This window comes from Pseudophryne corroboree, chromosome 7 (assembly GCF_028390025.1).
Source record: "Pseudophryne corroboree isolate aPseCor3 chromosome 7, aPseCor3.hap2, whole genome shotgun sequence".
NCBI classification, from domain to species: Eukaryota; Metazoa; Chordata; class Amphibia; order Anura; family Myobatrachidae; genus Pseudophryne; species Pseudophryne corroboree.
The window spans coordinates 266079281-266095720 of record NC_086450.1 but is presented as its reverse complement, the minus strand read 5'-3'; the positions used below and the strand labels follow the sequence as shown (position 1 = coordinate 266095720).

At 46.4% G+C, this 16440-nt stretch overlaps 1 protein-coding gene across 1 annotated transcript in view; it reads right to left on the bottom strand.

Moving 5' to 3' along the window:
* The window catches only part of DNAJB11 (DnaJ heat shock protein family (Hsp40) member B11), a 164909-nt gene that overhangs the window by 87104 nt on the left and 61365 nt on the right, over positions 1-16440 (bottom strand). The window lies entirely within an intron of this gene.

Here is a 16440-nt window from a genome sequence, read left to right as displayed (position 1 = left end):
AAGCCTCAGTTAGGATACTGTGCCCGGACGAGCGTACACAATAAGGAAGGATTTTGAATCCCGGGTAAGACTCATACCAGCCACACCAATCACACCGTACAACTTGTGATCTGAACCCAGTTAACAGTATGACAACGTAGGAGCCTCTGAACAGACGGCTCACAACAAGAACAACCCGATTTTTTTGTAACAATAACTATGTACAAGTATTGCAGACAATCCGCACTTGGGATGGGCGCCCAGCATCCACTACGGACTACGAGAAATAGATTTATCGGTAAGTAAAATCTTATTTTCTCTAACGTCCTAGTGGATGCTGGGGACTCCGTCAGGACCATGGGGATTATACCAAAGCTCCCAAACGGGCGGGAGAGTGCGGATGACTCTGCAGCACCGAATGAGAGAACTCCAGGTCCTCTTTAGCCAGGGTATCAAATTTGTAGAATTTTACAAACGTGTTCTCCCCCGACCACGTAGCTGCTCGGCAGAGTTGTAATGCCGAGACCCCTCGGGCAGCCGCCCAGGATGAGCCCACCTTCCTTGTGGAATGGGCCTTGACAGATTTAGGCTGTGGCAGGCCTGCCACAGAATGTGCAAGTTGAATTGTGCTACAAATCCAACGAGCAATCGTCTGCTTAGAAGCAGGAGCACCCAGCTTGTTGGGTGCATACAGTATAAACAGCGAGTCAGATTTTCTGACTCCAGCCGTCCTTGAAATATATATTTTCAATGCCCTGACAACGTCCAGCAACTTGGAATCCTCCAAATCGCTAGTAGCTGCAGGCACCACAATAGGCTGGTTCAGGTGAAACGCTGACACCACCTTAGGCAGAAAATGAGGACGCGTCCGCAGTTCTGCCCTATCCGAATGGAAAATCAGATATGGGCTTTTATACGATAAAGCCGCCAATTCTGACACTCTCCTGGCTGAAGCCAGGGCCAGTAGCATGGTTACTTTCCATGTAAGATATTTCAAATCCGCCGATTTGAGTGGCTCAAACCAATGGGATTTGAGAAAATCCAAAACTACATTAAGGTCCCACGGAGCCACTGGGGGCACAACCGGGGGCTGTATATGTAGTACTCCTTTTACAAAAGTCTGGACTTCAGGAACTGAAGCCAATTCTTTCTGGAAGAAAATCGACAGGGCCGAAATTTGAACCTTAATGGACCCCAACTTGAGGCCCATAGACAATCCTGTTTGCAGGAAATGTAGGAATCGCCTTCCTGGCATCACACCACGCAACATATTTTCTCCAAATGCGGTGATAATGTTGTGCAGTCACCTCCTTCCTGGCTTTAACCAGTGTAGGAATGACCTCTTCTGGAATGCCTTTTTCCCTTAGAATTCGGCGTTCAACCGCCACGCCGTCAAACGCAGCCGCGGTAAGTCTTGGAATAGACACGGTCCCTGCTGAATCAGGTCCCGTCTTAGAGGTAGAGGCCACGGATTTTCCGTGAGCATCTCCTGAAGTTCCGGGTACCAAGTTCTTCTTGGCCAATCCGGAGCCACGAGTATCGTTCTTACTCCCCTTTGCCGTATAATTCGCAGTACTTTGGGTATGAGAGGCAGAGGAGGAAACACATACACTGACTGGAACACCCACAGTGTTACCAGAGCGTCCACAGCTATTGCCTGAGGGTCTCTTGACCTGGCGCAATACCTGTCCAGTTTTTTGTTGAGGCGAGACGCCATCATATCCACCTTTGGTTTTTCCCAACGGTTCACGATCATGTGGAAGACTTCTGGATGAAGTCCCCACTCTCCCGGGTGTAGATCGTGTCTGCTGAGGAAGTCTGCTTCCCAGTTGTCCACTCCCGGAATGAACACTGCTGACAGTGCTATCACATGATCTTCCGCCCAGCGAAGAATCCTTGCAGCTTCTGCCATTGCTCTCCTGCTTCTTGTGCCGCCCTGTCTGTTTACGTGGGCGACTGCCGTGATGTTGTCCGACTGGATCAACACCGGCTGACCCTGAAGCAGGGGTTTTGCTAGGCTTAGAGCATTGTAAATCGCTCTTAGCTCCAGTATATTTATGTGAAGAGACATCTCCAGGCTTGACCATACTCCCTGGAAGTTTCTTCCCTGTGTGACCGCTCCCCAGCCTCTCAGACTGGCATCCGTGGTCACCAGGACCCAGTCCTGTATGCCGAATCTGCGGCCTTCTAACAGATGAGCACTCTGCAACCACCACAGAAGAGACACCCTTGTCCGTGGCGATAAGGTTATCCGCTGATGCATCTGCAGATGCGATCCGGACCATTTGTCCAGCAGATCCCACTGAAAAGTTTGTGCGTGGAATCTGCCGAATGGGATTGCTTCGTAAGAAGCCACCATCTTTCCCAGGACTCTTGTGCATTGATGCACAGACACTTTTCCTGGTTTTAGGAGGTTCCTGACAAGTTCGGATAACTCCTTGGCTTTCTCCTCCGGAAGAAACACCTTTTTCTGAACCGTGTCCAGAATCATTCCCAGGAACAGCAGACGTGTTGTCGGGGTCAACTGAGATTTTGGAAAATTCAGAATCCACCCGTGTTGTTGCAGCACTACTTGGGTTAATCCTACTCCGTCCTCCAGCTGTTCTCTGGACCTTGCCCTTATCAGGAGATCGTCCAAGTAAGGGATAATTAATACGCCTCTTCTTCGCAGAAGAATCATCATTTCGGCCATTACCTTGGTAAAGACCCGAGGTGCCGTGGACAATCCAAACGGCAGCGTCTGAAACTGATAATGACAGTTTTGCACCACGAACCTGAGGTACCCTTGATGTGAAGGGCAAATTGGGACATGCAGGTAAGCATCTTTTATGTCCAGGGACACCATAAAGTCCCATTCTTCCAGATTCGCTATCACTGCTCTGAGTGATTCCATCTTGAACTTGAATTTTTGTATGTACAGGTTCAAAGATTTCAGATTTAGAATAGGTCTTACCGAGCCGTCCGGCTTCGGTACCACAAATAGCGTGGAGTAATACCCCTTTTCCTGTTGTAGGAGGGGTACCTTGACTATCACCTGCTGAGAAAACAGCTTGTGAATGGCTTCCAATACCGTCGCCCTGTCTGAGGGAGACGTTGGCAAAGCAGACTTTAGGAACCGGCGAGGGGGAGACTTCTCGAATTCCAACCTGTAACCCTGAGATACTACCTGCAGGATCCAGGGGTCCACCTGTGAGCAAGCCCACTGCGCGCTGAAATTCTTGAGTCGACCCCCCACCGTTCCGGAGTCCGCTTGTAAAGCCCCAGCGTCATGCTGAGGGCTTTGCAGAACCCGCGGAGGGCTTCTGTTCCTGGGAAGGAGCTGCTTGCTGCCCTCTCTTACCCTTTCCTCTGCCTCTGGGCAGATATGACTGTCCTTTTGCCCGCTTCTTATAGGACCGAAAGGACTGCGGCTGAAAAGACGGTGTCTTTTTCTGTTGGGAGGGGGTCTGAGGTAAAAAGGTGGATTTCCCGGCAGTTGCCGTGGCCACCAAATCCGATAGACCGACGCCAAATAATTCCTCCCCTTTATACGGCAATACTTCCATATGCCGTTTGGAATCCGCATCACCTGACCACTGTCGTGTCCATAAACTTCTTCTGGCAGATATGGACATCGCACTTACTCTCGATGCCAGAGTGCAAATATCCCTCTGAGCATCTCGCATATAAAGAAAAGCATCCTTTAATTGCTCTAAAGTCTGTAAAATACTGTCCCTATCCAGGGTATCAATATTTTCAGTCAGGGAATCCGACCAGACCACCCCAGCACTGCACATCCAGGCTGAGGCGATGGCTGGTCGCAGTATAACACCAGTATGTGTGTATATACTTTTTAGGGTAGTTTCCAGCCTCCTATCAGCTGGATCCTTGAGGGCGGCCGTATCAGGAGACGGTAACGCCACTTGTTTTGATAAGCGTGTGAGCGCCTTATCCACCTTAGGGGGTGTTTCCCAGCGCGCCCTAACCTCTGGCGGGAAAGGGTATAATGCCAATAACTTTTTTGAAATTAGCACTTTTCTATCTGGGTTAACCCACGCTTCATCACATACATCATTCAATTCCTCTGATTCAGGAAAAACTACAGGTAGTTTTTTCACCCCCCACATAATACCCCTTTTTGTGGTACTTGTAGTATCAGAGATATGCAAAGCCTCCTTCATTGCCGTGATCATATAACGTGTGGCCCTACTGGAAAATACGTTTGTTTCTTCACCGTCGACACTAGATTCAGTGTCCGTGTCTGGGTCTGTGTCGACCAACTGAGGTAAAGGGCGTTTTACAGCCCCTGACGGTGTCAGAGACGCCTGGGCAGGTACTAACTGGTTTTCCGGCCGTCTCATGTCGTCAACTGATTTTTGTAATGTGCTGACATTATCACGTAATTCCATAAACAAAGCCATCCATTCCGGTGTCGACTCCATGGGGGTTGACATCACCATTACCGGCAATTGCTCTGCCTCCACACCAACATCGTCCTCATACATGTCGACACACACGTACCGACACACAGCAGACACACAGGGAATGCTCTATTGAAGACAGGACCCCACTAGCCCTTTGGGGAGACAGAGGGAGAGTTTGCCAGCACACACCCAAGCGCTATAATATATATGGGAACAACCCTATATAAGTGTTGTATCCTTATAGCAGCTTAAATATAGTAATATCGCCAAAAAAAGTGCCCCCCCTCTCTGTTTTACCCTGTTTCTGTAGTGCAGTGCAGGGGAGAGTCCTGGGAGCCTTCCTCAGCGGAGCTGAGCAGGAAAATGGCGCTGTGTGCTGAGGAGAATAAGCCCCGCCCCCTATTTCGGCGGGCTCTTCTCCGGAGTTTGTGAGATCTGGCAGGGGTTAAATACATCCATATAGCCTCAAGGGCTATATGTGATGTATTTTTTAGCCATAAAAAGGTATTATACATTGCTGCCCAGGGCGCCCCCCCAGCGCCCTGCACCCTCCGTGACCGCTGTGTGAAGTGTGCTGACAACAATGGCGCACAGCTGCAGTGCTGTGCGCTACCTCAGGAAGACTGAAAAGTCTTCTGCCGCCTGCTTCTGGACCTCTTCCATCTTCGGCATCTGCAAGGGGGGTCGGCGGCGCGGCTCCGGGACCGGACTCCATGGCTGGGCCTGTGTTCGATCCCTCTGGAGCTAATGGTGTCCAGTAGCCTAAGAAGCCAATCCATCCTGCACGCAGGTGAGTTCACTTCTCTCCCCTAAGTCCCTCGATGCAGTGAGCCTGTTGCCAGCAGGACTCACTGAAAATAAAAAACCTAAAAACTTTTTCTAAGCAGCTCTTTAGGAGAGCCACCTAGATTGCACCCTGCTCGGACGGGCACAAAAACCTAACTGAGGCTTGGAGGAGGGTCATAGGGGGAGGAGCCAGTGCACACCACCTGATCCTAAAGCTTTATTTTTGTGCCCTGTCTCCTGCGGAGCCGCTAATCCCCATGGTCCTGACGGAGTCCCCAGCATCCACTAGGACGTTAGAGAAAATACGGGGGACAAAAAGAGAAGGGGTCCCCCGTATTTTATACACCAGCATCGGGCTCCACTAGCTGGACAGATAATGCCACAGCCGGGGGTCACTTTTATACAGTGCCCTGCGGCCGTGGCATTAAATATCCAACTAGTCACCCCTGGCCGGGGTACCCTGGGGGAGTGGGGACCCCTTCAATCAAGGGGTCCCCCCCCCCCAGCCACCCAAGGGCCAGGGGTGAAGCCCGAGGCTGTCCCCCCCATCCAAAGGCTGCGGATGGGAGGCTGATAGCCTTGAGTAAAATGACAAGAATATTGTTTTTTCCAGCAGTACTACAAGTCCCAGCAAGCCTCCCCCGCAAGCTGGTACTTGGCGAACCACAAGTACCAGCATGCGGGAGAAAACCGGGCCGCTGGTACCTGTAGTTCTACTGGAAAAAAAATACCCAAATAAAAACAGGACACACCGTGACAAGTAAAACTTTATTACACACTGCCGACACATACTTACCTATGTTGACACGCCGACTGCCACGGTCTCCGACGATCCGAGGGTACCTGTGAAAACAATTATACTCACCTTCCAGCGTCCAGAGGTACATCCACGTCCAGAGATAATCCACGAACTTGTTAAAAAAAGAAAACGAACACCCGTTCCATGCCGGACTGAAAGGGGTCCCATGCTTTCACATGAGACCCCTTTCCACGAATGCCGGGACATCACGTGACTCCTGTCACTGAAGTCCCTTCAGCCAATCAGGAACCGCTACTTCCGTGGCGCTCACCTGATTGGCTGTGCGCTGTCTTAACTGTCAGACAGCGCATCGCAAAGCCGCTCCATTAGTTTCAATGGTGGGAATTTTGCAGTCAGCGGTGGGGTTACCCGCGGTCAGCCGCTGACCGGCGGGTGACCTCACCGCTAGCCGCTAAGTTCCCACCATTGAATATAATGGACGGAGCTGTGCGATGCGCTGTCTGAGTTCAGACAGCGCACAGCCAATCAGGTGAGCGCAACGAAGTTGCGCTTCCTGATTGGCTTTAGAGACCTTTGTGTGACAGCTGTCACTGACAGGTCTCATTCGTGGATAGGGGTCTCATGTGTCAGCATGTCCGGTGGTCCGTGTGTCCGTTTTCTTTTTTTGCCAAGTCCGTGGATTTATCTCTGGACCATGGCTGAGGTGAGTATATTGATCTTTTATTTTCAGGTATCCGTGGATTCTACATGGAGAAGAGGACCGATGTCGGCGTGTGAACATAGGTAAGTATGTGTGTGTCGGCAGTGTGTAATAAAGTTTTACTGTCACGGTGTGTGTGTCCTGTTTTTATTTGGGTTTTTTCCAGTAGAACTACAGGTACCAGCGGGCCCGTTTTTCACCCGCATACTGGTACTTGTGGTTCTCCAAGTACCAGCTTGCGGGGGAGGCTTGCTGGGACTTGTAGTTCTTCTGGAAAAAACAATATTCTGTCATTTTACTCAAGGCTATCAGCCTCCCATCCGCAGCCCTTGGATGGGGGGGACAGCCTCGGGCTTCACCCCTGGCCCTTGGGTGGCTGGGGGGGGGACCCCTTGATTGAAGGGGTCCCCACTCCCCCAGGGTACCCCTGCCAGGGGTGACTAGTTGGATATTTAATGCCACGGCCGCAGGGCACTGTATAAAAGTGACCCCCGGCTGTGGCATTATCTGTCCAGCTAGTGGAGCCCGATGCTGGTGTGAAAAATATGGGGGACCCCTGCTCGTTTTGTCCCCCGTATTTTTTGCACCAGGCGCAGAGCCCGGTGCTGGTTTTAAAAATACGGGGGATCCCTGCCCAATTTCCCCCCGCATTTTTAGAACCAGGACCAGCTCGAAGAGCCCGAGGCTGGTTATGCTTTGGAGGGGGGACCCCACGCCATTTTTTTTATTTTTTATTTTACCGTTCCAGCAATAAAAAAAATAAATAAATAAATAAAAATAATATTTTTAAAAATATATAAATAATACTTGTGCCTCCAAAAAAAAAGTACCTAATCCCTTCTAATATAAATAGATATGCTATTCCCCCCCCAAAAAAAAACATGTTTAAATTTTTTTTTATTGTTTTCACCCTCCAAAGTGTGGCGGATTGAAAATGACGAATTTACTGTCTAAAAGCACTGCTGTCGAATTTCCAAACTTGAATTGAATATGCTTTTGTCGAATTGCAGCACTTGTATCATTGCAGAAAAGTCGAATTTGCAAAAAGTCGAATTTCAAAAAGTCGAATTTTGAAAGTCCGTTTTTTGGACGGAAAGCACTGAATTGCATTGACGATTTTTTTTTTTTGGCGAAAATGACCCGAAATTCGACAATTTCGGGAATTCGACCGCAATTGCATATACCCCATAGTGTGACAGTTTAAACATAGAGATGTAATACAATACAATACATCAGGTCATATTACTGTGAAAGGGGGAAACTGCACACAGTGTCATATCAAATTAAGGGAGAGGCAGTACAGCTTACCCATACCAAATGAAATAATTTCCATAGACCCTATACACCGTACATACGAGTATTCCTTAATTTTTTAGATTTTACAAAACTAGAAATAACGAACAAAACTATCACCCCGCCATACAATAATAAAAATATAAGTATATGTATAGATTGATAATAATTGGTGTGCACAAAGGAGTCCAAACCATCAGATCAAACAAACCAGTCTCAAACACAAATCACAAAGACATACAGATCTACATTTGATTTTCGTGATCCAAGATATCTCAAGTGCATACCATATATATACACACACACACACACACACACACACACACACACACACACACAATACCAGCACACATTGGACAGTGCAGAAAATAGAAGAGTAAGGATTTAGACAAATTAGACCCTGGTTGTGTAGTTGTCCATCAACCTGGCCCAAATATTGTGGATCTTGACAATAGCTCCACGAGACATATACGTAAATCTTTCATGCTCTATGGAATCATTAACCAGGATTATCCACTCCCCGAAAAAACAGGGCCTGTCTGCGCAAGCCACGAGCGGGCTATACAAACCTTGGCTAGGGCACACAAGTTTTGAAAGTATTCTATATCAGGGCCGCTAAGTGCCCCTCCAACTCCAGCCCCCAACGCACACGCCTTGCATTTGCATTTAGTACAAAGGGCACTGATTTTTTTATTAAGAACTGATACACCCCTGGAGTAAGAAGTGTCGGAGGTGTGATAAGCCCAGCCCACCCATGGCCTGCGCAGAGACAAGAGTTTGCTGCCCTCTAAGTGAGATTCAATTCAGTAAGACATACCACATCTGAGCTATACTGTTTTATCAACCCGAGAACAAGCGACCTCTTAATCCTATCATTTACCCCGCTGACATTCCAAGTAAGGAAGTTCAAACTAGGCATATCCAAAAAGGTCAAGATCATGGACAAACCGATTGCACAAGGCACTGTCTTACAGCTATCAAGCCAGGCTAGCCATACTGTCATGCCGGGAGTACAGAACCATATCAATAGATGAGACATCCAAGTAATCAAAATACATATACCAGAAAATAAAAATAAAAAAACAACTCAATGGTAACCCAAGATACCCCAGAACAACCCCCCACCCCGTATACCACCCCCAACCTTGGCCTACTTTGTGTCCTAACTACAAAAAGAACCCACAAACCTACTAGTCAATAGCTGCCAAGAGTGCAGTGAGTGAGTATGGTCACCCACCAACTGTCCCTCCGAGTAGCTATTATAATATATTTATATATATATATAATATATATTATATATATATTATATATATATATATATATTATATATATATATATATATATATATATATATATATATATATATACATACATATACAAATGGCAGGCAATGCAGCAAACAGCGGCACTCAGAGACTGACAAAGCAAAAGTAAAGTGCTAGTGCTTTTAATTCATGGCTGGTGAAGGATTCACCAGCCATGAATTAAAAGCACTAGCACTTTACTTTTGCTTTGTCAGTCTCTGAGTGCCGCTGTTTGCTGCATTGCCTGCCATTTGTATGAAATTTCTCCAGAGGGCACCAGAGCAACATACTTCGTCTCCAGGAGAGTGCCGATCCGACATATATATGTATGTATGTATGTATGTATGTATGTATGTATGTATGTATGTATGTATGTATGTATGTATGTATGTATGTATATATATATATATATATATACATATACACACAAAAAAAAAACTAGATGCAAAAAAAAAAAAGAAAAAGGTAGAATGCGGGAGCAATGTATGAAGACACCACCAGGGCAAGGGAGCTCCACGGGTACATTCAGTAACCGGCCACACCGTAAAAGCATATAACCCGTTATCTATACATTGCAATATAAAACATTAGAGGTAGAGGCAAAATAATGCGAATACAGGCTTTATGGTGCTTAACAAATAGAGGCTCAACCTCTTAAAAGTAACAGTGCACTTGTTATACATCTACTGATTTCAACCTGATAAGAGAGTATTTCTAACCACGCGACTGAACTATGATTAATATCTGAGACTCTCAGTGCTAATTATCAGTTGTTGGTTTCCATATGAACTGAAGGACATGTTGGTTCTAATCTAAAGATCACTATTATATCAGTTTAAATCTGTCATTCAATAGTGCACTGGTCTTTGTGGATTTTTATGAATCTTAGTGCGGATCCTATATTAATATCAATTTATTGGCTATATTTTATGAACTAATAGTTACATGTATACTAGTTTAATATGTGGCGATTGTGTATATTTGATGATTAAATCTGTCTAATTTTAGTGGAGTCTGCTTGCGCTCCCTTTCTTTTGTTCTGTAGACTATTAACCAACCAGCCCCATTCAAGCCACATAACACCCATTCTCTACTCCCTTCACTGGCTACCTGTAACATGGCAAATCGTTTTCAAGATTGGCTTACTCACTTTCAAAGCCCTACATGACCAGTGCTTAAGGTACTTTTAAAATTATTAAATTATGTAAAAACTGTAGTTTTTAACTGATGTTTTGAGAACAGAGAAAGAAAAAAAACCAAAAAAAAACCCCCCAAAGTTATATTACAACTTGTGAAAAGAAAATAGAATAAACATTATATTCAATGTGACATGTGTGGTCTTAATTTCTAATTGTTCATACAATTATTATTACTGTAGTAAAGTATAAGATCATACAACACATACAAACTTGAGTCCATTGGATGTGTAATAATTAACTTTTGTACAAAACAGTAACAGTTTACATTGTGACAGTTGATATTACACCAATGCATACCACTAGAACAGGGGTGGGCAATTATTTCAGCTGGGGGGCCGCTTAACACTTCCAGCGAATATTTGAGGGCCACACACAAAATACTCAAAAAGAGATCCTTTTTACACAATACGGCAGACAGCGTGCCCTTTTTACACATTACGGCAGACAGCGCCCCCCTTTTTACACATTACGACAGACGGCGTCCCCTTTTTACAGATTACGACAGACAGCGCCCCCCATTTTTATAATTACGGCAGACAGCGCCCCCGTTTTTATACATTACGGCAGACAGCTCCCCCGTTTTTACACATTACGGCAGACAGCGCCCCCGTTTTTACACATTACGGCAGACAGGGCCCCCGTTTTTACACATTACGGCAGACAGCGTCCCCTTTTTTACACATTACGGCAGACAACGCCCCGTTTTTTATAATTACGGCAGACAGCGCCCCCGTTTTTATACATTACGGCAGACAGCGCCCCCGTTTTTATACATTACGGCAGACAGCGCCCCCGTTTTTATACATTACGGCAGACAGCGCCCCCGTTTTACGGCAGACAGCGCCCCCGTTTTTATACATTACGGCAGACAGCGCCCCCGTTTTTACACATTACGGCAGACAGGGCCCCCGTTTTTACACATTACGGCAGACAGTCCCTACCCCCCTTTACCCCAACCCCCCTCCCCTTAACCCATATTGCAGTTTTTAACTCCTCTCCCTCCCCACCCCTAAACCTATATAGCAGCTTAAGCAGTGATCCAGGGGCTGGCTGGACAGGGGGTTTACCTGTTTGTCACAGTGGCAGACAATCCCCGCTGTCCGATGATCTGCGCTGCTGCCGGCCGGAGTCACTGCTGATGTGGCCTCTCCTGCTCCCGCTCGCTGCCCGCCGCTTCCTCTCCTCACTGGCCGCCGCTTCTCGGCCGCCGCTCCTGCTCACTGCAGTGCCCGCCCCCCGTGCCGCCCAGCGCATGATAACAGAGGAAATCCCGGTCAGCTGACCCTGTGACGTGACCGGGATTTCCTCAGCGGCGTCGCGTCTGAGAGCAGTGCAATGACAAGCGGCATGTCGGGCCGCTTGTCATTGCACTCTGGTGGGGCACAGCGGGCCAGGCAGGATCGGTCTGCGGGCCGCATCCGGCCCGCGGGCCGCCTGTTGCCCACCCCTACACTAGAAGGAGGAAACTAACATACACAGTTATATTGGCTCGTCCCCATTGCCAAAGTCATATTAGGCACATGGAGCCTCCCTGCGTGTCGATTGTAAGGCAAGTCTAGCCATCTTACCCAGATGTTCTAATACTTTTTCTCCACTTTCCTAGCCATATAAACAAATTTATCATGAAGTGTGACTTCATTAACTAATGAAATCCATATGTTGGGGCCATCGGATGCCATCCATGATCTAGCTATGAAGACTTTTGCAAACATACACAAAATAATAACATATCGTCTAGCATAATTATCCAGCACCTCCTCATCAATCGTGGACAATATACATACTAGAGGAGTCAGTACTTCCTAAAGTACACCTGTGGAAACTATAATGTGGATTACAACCTTCCAAAAAGAGTCAACTATAGGGCAGGACCACAGCTGGTGACAAAAATTCCCTTCAAAATCTAACTACACTTAGGACATTTTGTGTCAGCCCTGTCACCAATTCTCAGCAGGTGATCAGGCATCATATATACAATATGAATTTGTGGAAATCTGACTACGGTTGTAGCTGGGCGGGGAAAGCCTACAGCCTCTCTACAAATCTTCTGACAAGTACCCAAGGTCATCCTCCCAATTTAATTTATAGACAGCAAATCAGTATTGTGGTGCAACAGGTCAGACTATATAACTGACACATAGGGGGGAATTCAAATGTTTGAAAAGTCAGTTGGGTGGTTTTTTTCCTGTGTATTAGGGGGAAAAGGTGTCTGGTGCCAACAAAATTCCAGTAACCGTTTAACAGGTGACCCCTGAATCAGTGGGGGAGCATTCGCAAAATGGGCAGCAATGGCATTTCAGAGTAGGAGATAGTAGGTGAATATACGTTTTTGGTATATTAAATTCTTGTTGCAGTTGTTCGAAAGAAGTCACTATTCCTGAGATAAAAGTTGTCCGAGGGATACCACATCCCACCTTCCCTAAACTTCCCTGGCGTGACTCTGAAGTCAAAGATGGAAAGGATATGTCCTGTAGATAGGCACGCAACTCACGTTCACTACACATTAATCTACAGCTGTATAATTGTTTATGATAACAAACTCAGCAGCAATATCCAGAATCTGAACATGAATCACCTGGATCAATTTCCACCACCATACACTATGTATGTGCACGTGCTAAATTAATTAGAAAACTTCCTGGCCTGACACCCAATGCATAATGGCAGTGTGCATTAAATAGCAATCTATATTGTACCTTGTCCTCCAAATAATTCCTCCATGCTCAAAGATAGATGATTCTAGCCCACTGGACAGATACGTTACTTCTACAGTTCTACATGAAGCTTCTAATTCTATCTCCTGTTTTTTGTATTTTTTACAGAAAAACTTCAAATCTGCCACCCATTTAACAAAAATCCCCCTAAGGAACGAACGATTTAAAAGTGTCCCAGAGTATTGGAACAGAGACAGTATCACGATTTATTTAAAAAAACAAATAAAAAACACAAACAAAAAACACAACACTCTTTCAAGCAGCTTCCAACTCTGATCCCGTACCCATATGTATCAGCCAGTATTGGCTAAGTTTCCAAAATGGCTGACCACATTGGCGACCTAAATCTAAACGGGTTGTCAGTGGGGAATGATCCAAATGCCCCTAGTTTCATAATGAACTGTATTCATTCTAGGCAACAAGTTCGCACATGACCAGTGCCAGGTCGATCTGAGAGAACAAGGTGTGTATATAAGAGTTACATGAGAACTTTTTCATGGATGTAAGTCTTGTTCTCCAGGCGTCAACCAGGCCCATTTGTCACCATGTCCAAGAAGCCACTGCCCTTCATACGTGCAGCAGTGAAGGCAATGCCTTGTCAATCTAGTACTGGATCTAGGATATTATTGAAATCACCCAGACATAGATGATGTAGCCATAAACTCTGCCACCTTTTTAAGAATATTGTGAGACTAGGGAGGTGGAATATACACTGCCAGTAATAATAACGATATTGAATGAATCCTACATTCCAAAACACATCTTCCTCATTTGTCACTTGGTACCTGCTCAACAGTAAATAGGACAGTTTTTTTATGCACCAGGATAGAAAAACTCCTAAATTTTAAGCTTGCGATCAGGGCCTTCATACCTCTATGGCTATTATTACTCAGTTTTGTTTTATCACTGCTGTTTCAATTTGTAAAGTGCAACAGAATTTGCTGTGCTATGGGCCTAATTCAGACCTGATCACGAAAGCAAATTTGTTCTCTAATGGGCAAAACCATGTGTAGTGCAGGAGGTGCAGATATAACATGTGCAGAGAGAGTTAGATTTGGGTGGGTTATTTTGTTACTGTGCAAGGTAAAAATACTGGCTGCTTTATTTGAACACACCCCACCCAAATCTAACTCTCTATGCACATGTTATATCTGCCCCACCTGAAGTCCACATGGTTTTGCCCATTAGAGAATGAATTTGCTGCAGGGATCAGGTCTGAATTAGGCTCTATATAAGAAATGGTTAATAAATAATTAAATAAATTAAAATAAGAATTTACTTACCGATAATTCTATTTCTCATAGTCCGTAGTGGATGCTGGGAACTCCGTAAGGACCATGGGGAATAGCGGCTCCGCAGGAGACTGGGCACAAAAAGTAAAAGCTTTAGACTAGCTGGTGTGCACTGGCTCCTCCCCCTATGACCCTCCTCCAAGCATCAGTTAAGATACTGTGCCCGGACGAGCGTACACAATAAGGAAGGATTTTGAATCCCGGGTAAGACTCATACCAGCCACACCAATCACACCGTACAACTCGTGATCTGAACCCAGTTAACAGTATGATAACCGTAGGAGCCTCTGAAAAGATGGCTTCCAACAATAAACGACCCGATTTGTTTGTAACAATAACTATATACAAGTATTGCAGACAATCCGCACTTGGGATGGGCGCCAAGCATCCACTACGGACTATGAGAAATAGAATTATCGGTAAGTAAATTCTTATTTTCTCTGACGTCCTAGTGGATGCTGGGAACTCCGTAAGGACCATGGGGATTATACCAAAGCTCCCAAACGGGCAGGAGAGTGCGGATGACTCTGCAGCACCGAATGAGAGAACTCCAGGTCCTCCTCAGCCAGGGTATCAAATTTGTAGAATTTAGCAAACGTGTTTGCCCCTGACCAAGTAGCTGCTCGGCAAAGTTGTAAAGCCGAGACCCCTCGGGCAGCCGCCCAAGATGAGCCCACCTTCCTTGTGGAATGGGCTTTTACAGATTTTGGCTGTGGCAGGCCTGCCACAGAATGTGCAAGTTGAATTGTACTACAAATCCAACGAGCAATCGTCTGCTTAGAAGCAGGAGCACCCAGCTTGTTGGGTGCATACAGTATAAACAGCGAGTCAGATTTTCTGACTCCAGCCGTCCTGGAAACATATTTTCAGGGCCCTGACTACGTCCAGCAACTTGGAGTCCTCCAAGTCCCTAGTAGCCACAGGTACCACAATAGGTTGATTCATGTGAAACGCTGAAACCACCTTAGGGAGAAATTGAGGACGAGTCCTCAATTCCGCCCTATCCGAATGAAATATCAGGTAAGGGCTTTTATAGGATAAAGCCGCCAATTCTGATACGCGCCTGGCTGAAGCCAGGGCCAACAGCATTACCACTTTCCATGTGAGATATTTCAAATCCACTGTGGCAAGTGGTTCAAACCAATGTGATTTTAGGAACCCTAAAACTACATTGAGATCCCAAGGTGCCACTGGAGGCACAAAAGGAGGCTGTATATGCAGTACCCCTTTGACAAACGTCTGAACTTCAGGCACTGAAGCCAGTTCTTTCTGGAAGAAGATCGACAGGGCCGAAATTTGAACCTTAATGGATCCTAATTTTAGGCCCATAGACAATCCTGCTTGCAGGAAATGTAGGAAACGACCCAGTTGAAATTCCTCCGTAGGGGCCTTCTTGGCCTCACACCACGCAACATATTTTCGCCAAATGCGATGATAATGTTTTGCAGTTACATCCTTCCTGGCCTTGATCAGGGTAGGGATGACTTCATCTGGAATGCCTTTTTCCTTCAGGATCCGGCGTTCAACCGCCATGCCGTCAAACGCAGCCGCGGTAAGTCTTGGAACAGACAAGGTCCCTGCTGGAGCAGGTCCTTCCTTAGAGGTAGAGGCCACGGGTCCTCCGTGAGCATCTCTTGCAGCTCCGGGTACCAAGTTCTTCTTGGCCAATCCGGAGCCACGAGTATCGTTCTTACTCCTCTCCTTCTTATGATTCTCAGTACTTTTGGTATGAGAGGAAGAGGAGGGAACACATATACCGACTGGAACACCTACGGAGTTACCAGAGCGTCCACCGCTATTGCCTGAGGGTCCCTTGACCTGGCGCAATATCTGTCCAGTTTCTTGTTGAGACGGGACGCCATCATGTCCACCTTTGGTTTTTCCCAACGGTTTACAATCACTTGGAAGACTTCTGGATGAAGTCCCCACTCCCCCGGGTGGAGGTCGTGTCTGCTGAGGAAGTCTGCTTCCCAGTTGTCCACTCCCGGAATGAACACTGCTGACAGTGCT